Below are 7,220 nucleotides of genomic sequence, written 5' to 3' on the forward strand. Positions count from 1 at the left end.
ACGTTTCGGCCCCGGACGTTTCGGCCCTTTACCAAATCGGCCCCATAATATGTACTGTATTTTAAACCGATATATTAATAGCATTTCAATGATTAAATGAATCAATTAATATATATATAAATAATTTATCAAATTTAATTTTATATATAATGAACTTATTCCAACAATTATACGCACAAACACTTTATTTTCGAATGTTATAACTTATCTATAGCATGTACATAGCATTTATAATTTGGTTTCAGTTTTTCAATCAGTTTTATAACAGCTAGCATCTATCATTATCTAATAGCAATAATAATTAAAAATATTATCATGAGATTATAGCAAACCGTTTTTCATATCTTTTGAAGTTTTCTCTGATATTACTTACCGCCAATTAGCATAAAGCTATATAAACAGTTAATTAGTTACACCTTGAAAAAAATTACGTATAGTTTAATTAAGATCAAAAGATAATGTTATCTAAGTAATAATTGTAATTAACTTTCTTAATCCAGAAGTTTTAGTGGTTTGTTTTATAAATTAAGTAACCTGCCTTTATTGTTTGTTACACCTTTAAAAACATTAACGTACATCTAAATGGTTCAAGAGATCAAAAGATAATAAATAATCATTTAAAGAATTAAAGTGTCATAATTGTTTAATTGTTATTAAATAAATTGTTGTTAATCAATCAAGCAATATACTATAGTGGGGCCGAAACGTCTCACGGAAAAGGGCCGAAACGTCCAGGGGCCGATTTTTCGACTGGGGCCGATTTGGTTTGGGGCCGAAACGTCCTGTTTCCCGTACTACGGGTGTCGAGCTCAAAACGCCTTTAAAAACGGGTTTAACCAAATAAAATGTACATTTGACAATCCTAGCACATGTACTGATCATATATAATTGTAAAATACTTAACATAAGCCGTTTAAAAAAATCATAACTGTATAAGATAAAAATCAAATTACACACTTGTTTGTTGTCATTCTATACATATATAATTAATGCATTTATACCAAGTAAGAATTTGCTGCATGGAGCTGCTTGAAAGTCATAAACTTAGTAAGTGGCTTGACATAAGCAAGTGCTAAAGCGGTCAAATTGACGTCATCAAAAAGTGAATATTATTTTTAAGCAAGGCTATCTGAATTTTGTGACTAAAACTCAGCATGAATTAAAAAAAATCATACAGTTTTACTGAAACTCAAACAAAATCAACAACAACAGCCCAATGACAACAGTTTTCCAAGAGAAAATGAAACTTGCATACCCACCGTATGAACACATCTGCAGATATTTCAAAATTCCAAATTTTACCAGTTCATGTTAAATGTTGAATTCTGCTTTAGGCGATGCTAGTGGGCGTGGACGGTTATTTGCAAATTCCAATACCCTCCATGAACAGGATCAATCAAACCGAGCCTGCAGCATTTTCAATTTTGTCGTTTTGTACGTTCTTAAGGGATTCTTTATTTCTCTTTATTTTATCGCCACATCAGCGTTGTTTGTGCCATGTGGAGGCTGTAAAAAGTGGCCCCGTACAGTCAATCTTTATTTCTCTCTATTATATCAAGGATGCTATATTTTCGATCCCTAAAGATCCTTCAGCACGATATGATTTTTGTACTTGCAGTACTTTAATTCTTTCTATTCGGTTATTTTCTTGTTGGGTGGTTCCAGTATTCCTAATTTGAATACTATTGAATCACCCTTAGGATATTGGCCTGCCTTTTAAATTTGTCTTTTGACGTATAATCTGTGATATGCAGGCTTCATAACCTCTGATCCCCTTCCAAATTCAATTTTATTTAGTTCCGCCCATTGTTTTCTCGTTTAGGGCAAACGCATTTTTAATTGGGAACCATATGCCGCTTAACATTGAAATGAACTAACGTGTCACATTGAAGGTTCCATGATAACCGCCATATGAACACATCTGCGGATGTTTCAAAATTCCAAATATTACCAGTTCATATTGAATTCTGCTTAAGCCGGTGCTAAGCCGGGGCATGGACGGCAACTTGCTCATTCCAGTACCGTCCATGAACAGGCTCAATCAAACCGAGCCTGCAACATTTCAATTTTGGTCGTGTTGTACGTTATTCAGGATTAAAGGGGATCAGCTATGTGTCAGCGCTTCAAATGTAACTCTATAATGAAGAAATATGATTTATTTCAAATGGTAGAATTGAAGATGTTCTTGATACACGACAGCTAGTTCTTAATCTAAATAGAAAATGACTTGTGCGCAGAAATGATTTGGTAAGGTATCTGTAATGAGTGCATTTTTTTGGGCGGATCTTCTCAATTGCTGCATTGAAGCAACATTTGCACTTGTATATTATATTGATTATAAGATTTCGAGGGTTGTCATTGCAGTCAGCTTCTATATAGTATTTTACATGCTACCGCATATTAAAATTTAAGGGCTGCAAGCTCTGTGGTATTTTCTGATCTTTGCAATCTAAATCGTAATGTATATCTGTATGTATTTTCCTGTATAAGTTTATTTTTATATAATATAATTCACAGGGCACCGAGATGCAGCGACTGCGTTTGGATTTTTTAGTATATAACAGTTTGAGTGTGATACATACGGAATTTTGCATGACTAGAGATGCATCAAAACTCATTTATGTTCATTGTTTTTGACAGCCACACTTTATCCTTTTATCCTTGCATATCGTGGCTACTTCCTTAATAAAAAAAAGTTGCCTCGACTGGGATTTGAACCCCTGCACCACGAAGATGCTTAACGAAAACAGCCTGAAAAAAATCAAATAATTCTAATTTTAGAATATCCATGCAGGGTTTGTAATCCCACAGATATATAAATCTTATATTTAGCTCCATGGTAATCCTTATTAATTTCGAGGTATTTTGTTCACGATATACCTGTTGTTTAACATTGATGTAAATAATTTAGCGAAAATAGTTTCGACAAAACAGTCCGACATGTATATATTCCACTACTCGACGGTGTAATACGTTCTGAGGTATTCGGTAATCGACATCGCAAAAAATAGCATTTTCATATTCATCCGCGTAATTGGTGAATTGACAATTCTATAAGCCAACGCTACTTTTAAACTTTGAATGCGTTGTAATTTGTTTGATACTTGTAACAAAGTAAAAATATTTCTTTCTTTTACATCGCTAGTTTTAAGCTGTTTTGAGAACTACTTGTTGTTAGGTTTGTCGTGAAGCTTCTGTGTCAGAGATTGAATGTCAGCATTGAATTTTCTGATCTGCGATCAGAAAATACAAAAACGTAGAACAACGGCACGTTATTCATTTATTAATGCGTGTTTTGTTCTCCGTAAATGTACACTTACAAGAGCAGTTTTTATTCCAGAATTGTTGTTGTCGAATCAAATAATATCGGGATTGAAGTTTAAATATCGAAACCTCTTTTAAGATTACCCATAGTGTACTGTATTTTAAGTGTTTAAGCTATTTTCACAGAAATTCACGAAGTTATTCTAGGATGAACCTCTGATTTTTTAGACGTTCATTCATCAATACATTGAGCCCCGGTACATAATTATTTTAGTTTGAGAAACGCATTTGCACTTGGAACTCCTATTTTAGTTGGATAATAAAACTTTTGGACTATCTAAACTGTTATTAATGAACAATGCATTTACAGATATGTGCAAAAATTATGTGTGCTTTCAAATACAATGAAGGTACTTTTATGCGTCTTTTCACATCCTGTACAGTGGAGACTCTTGCATTTGGCGTCTTCAAAAATAATCACTTGAATCCCTTTTTATTGCCTCTTGGTTATATTTTCATTTTTATGGTTATGTTATTCAATTATAAGCATCTAGATAAAACAATGTTGTGTCACTTTACTGAGGTATGTCATGAAGACATTTGTAATCCTGCGTCTATAGATGCATGATAATGTATTAAAAGTATCGTGACCCTGAGTAGGTAACTTAATACACTAAATAAATGCTAACAGGTTGAAAGTCATGTCAGAAAGCACACAACGGGTACTGGATTTTTTTAACGCCACCAATTTTGATATTAGCAAATTACTATTCGTCATGATCTATATAATGTGCATATGTCAGATGTGATGGTCTTAGTAATAAAGCCACATAGGTTCGTATTTCGTCCTTTAGTTCATTCCTGTTTCTTTTATTGTGTCCTATGATCGAGTTCCTTGGTTCTGTCTCTTTTTTTATAGGGGGTGCGTTTTTTGAATGTCGTCATTCCGAGCTGATCTTTGTTCTCATATTATAAAGTACTGTGTCTTGTCAAAATTATAAGTAGATGATACACCAACACGCCCATAATTAATGTAAATTGTGAAATTGGCCAAGACTGCTTTTATGTCCTCTGCTCTCTAAGGATTCACGACTGATTTGTGATTTTGTCACTTGAACCTCGTATTTTTTTATTGAAAAGTTGTTCAATTTACTTCTTTACACATTCTTAATTCAAGCATTTTTAAATTATGTCATTACTTAATGTTTGTCTATTTAATTAGATAAAATTTATATCTACTGTTGTGATTTATATTAGTACTTGTTTATATGTCTTTTTTCATTTTTATGAACAATTGAAGGCCTTGATGAAAGAGTACAATTTTGCGCTATATATTGATCGATCTTTGATGTATTGTTTCACTTTATTGAATTTATAAAAAGTTTACTGTTAATAATTAAAATAAGCATGGGATTTTATTAATATTAATTATCTATCCACCCTACCTTTACCCATGCCCATGCCCTACCTACAAAATCCCTCGCGTGGACGTAGATTCACACATTATTGTGCTTAAAAATCACAAACATGAAAACACCTGTAAAAAAAGAAGATAGTTGAGAAGAAAATATAAAAAAGTAAAATTCAGATGGAGGGTTATGAGCGCTACATATGGCTGCACTGAACCGTTCCAGGTATGACAACTGTAGGCTAAATCTACATCTACATCTACATCATACTGCTTAACAATCAATTCTGATTATGACTAGCAGGCGCGTTGTCAGGGAACTGTTAATAAAAGAATTTATTTATATGCAAATTAAAAAGTTAAAAGAATAAAAGTTCTACAAGACTATTAATTTAAAAACATAGTGTGCAGTTTAGAATTTATAGAATGGGTCAAGCCTCTCAGTAAAGATGTTTAAACTGGGGCTGGACTGAACAGTTAGGGGAAGGCTATTCCAAAGACGTATGCTCCTAGGAAAGAAAGAATTTTGATGATATTGTGTCCTCGAGTAGGGTATCAGGTAGTTCAGATTTCTTGTTTGAGTAAGGTGTTGGTGGTCAACAAAAACAATGTTGTTTTGGATTTTATACAAGTAGGTTACAGCACTGATGTTTCGACGCTGTTCAAGGGTTTGCCAATTAAGATCATTTATCATTTTTGAGACACTACTTGTATAGTCATAATCATTAAAAATGTATCTAGCAGCTGATCTTTGTACTTGCTCTATCTTATAAATTAAGTATTTCTGCCAAGGATGCCAAACTATGGATCAATATTCAACCTGAGGTCTAACATATGTCTTATATGCAGTTTCTTTTATCTTTTTATTTGGAGTTTTAACATTTCTTCTAATGAATCTGAGGGAGTTATTTGCTTTAGATGTGATGTTGTTTATATGTTTGATCCATGAAAGGTCTTGACTATATATATAATAGTGACTCCTAAGTATTCTGCTTCTTTAGTTAAGTTGGATGTTATGGAGGGTATAAGGAAATTTTACAGGGTTTCTTTTTTTCTTGTTATCCTGAGAACTTCACATTTGTCAGGGTTGAATTCCATGGACAAGTCTTTTTCCCATTTTTCTAAAGCATGAAGGTCATCTTGGAGGGTTTGGGCATCTTGTTTAGATCTGATGGTTAGGTAGACAACAGTATCATCTGCAAAGAGTCTAACCTTACCTTTGACACTATCTGGGAGGTCATTTATGTAAGAAAGGAAAAGACAGGGACCTAATACCGAGCCTTGGGGGACACCTGAGAGAACTGGTAGAATTCCTGATTTTTGACCTTCAACTACAACTTGCTGGGAGCGTGACTTAAGGAAGGAATGGACCCAATTTGTAACCTCATAACTTATACCCAATCTTTCTAGTTTACTCACAAGTTTGTGATGGTCCACCTTATCAAATGCCTTACTGAAATCCATGACTATGACATCAGTTTGTTGGCCACTTTCAAGATTGACATGAATTTCCTGGGAGAAGCTTACTAGCTGGGACTCACAACTCCGTTTTGACCTGAAGCCATGTTGATAGGGGCTAAGGATGTTGTGTTTATCATAAAAGGACATAATATTGGACACTAAGATGTGCTCCATCAATTTGGACGCTATGCATGTGAGGGAGATTGGTCTATAATTGCTGGGTTTGCATTTTGGGCCTTTTTTGTAAACTGGGGCAATTATTGCATGCTTCCAGTCTTCTGGGACAATACCTGTTTTAAGTGAGATCTGGAAGATGTGGGTCAGTATACCAGAGTAACCTCTTGATGGAGCTCTTTTAATAACCTAGGGGATATTTGGTCAGGACCAGAAGCTTTAATTGGGTTTAGGTCTTTTAAAAGTTTCTTCACACCATCTTCCGATATAGATACTTCTGGCATAGATGGGTGGTGTTTTGGAATAAGCTTCTGTTTGCAAGCCTGGGATAAGCTAAGGGGCTGAGGCCGAGAGAAGACAGACTCAAACTGGGAGTTAAGGATATCTGCTTTTGCGACTGGATCAGTAAATGTTTGACCTTCTGATTTGAGGGGTGCCACACCACAGCTTTCAGTTTTATTACTTTTAACATATTGGTAGAATTTTTTATTTTTCACATTTTTGGAGTCTTGGCTAAAAATGACAGAGTCTAGGTATTGCCAGTATGCTTTCCTAGTTTCTCTTTGGATTTCACTTTTAAGTACTTTAAGCTTTTTGACCAAATCATTTGATGGGGACTTTGACCTTTTAATGTTTGAATAAGTTCTATCACGTTTCCTAATTTTTCGAATAATGGACTTGTTTAACCATGGTAGATCTCGACGTGTTTTAGTGACTTTAGTTGGCATGTGAATAGAACAAAGGTGGTTAAGTTCGTCCTTGAAGGAAATCCAAGCTGTATTCTAAGTGATTAATATTTAACTTTTAAATGATGTTGGCATTTCAGACCGATACAATGAAACGTTACTTTGTATGTTTTGATATTCCGTATTTCGTATACCGGAAAATATTATTGATTTATTCTCAAAAGAGT

This window comes from Ruditapes philippinarum, unplaced genomic scaffold (assembly GCF_026571515.1).
Source record: "Ruditapes philippinarum isolate M1 unplaced genomic scaffold, ASM2657151v2 ctg2303_1_1_1_1, whole genome shotgun sequence".
In the NCBI taxonomy this organism is placed as follows: Eukaryota; Metazoa; Mollusca; class Bivalvia; order Venerida; family Veneridae; genus Ruditapes; species Ruditapes philippinarum.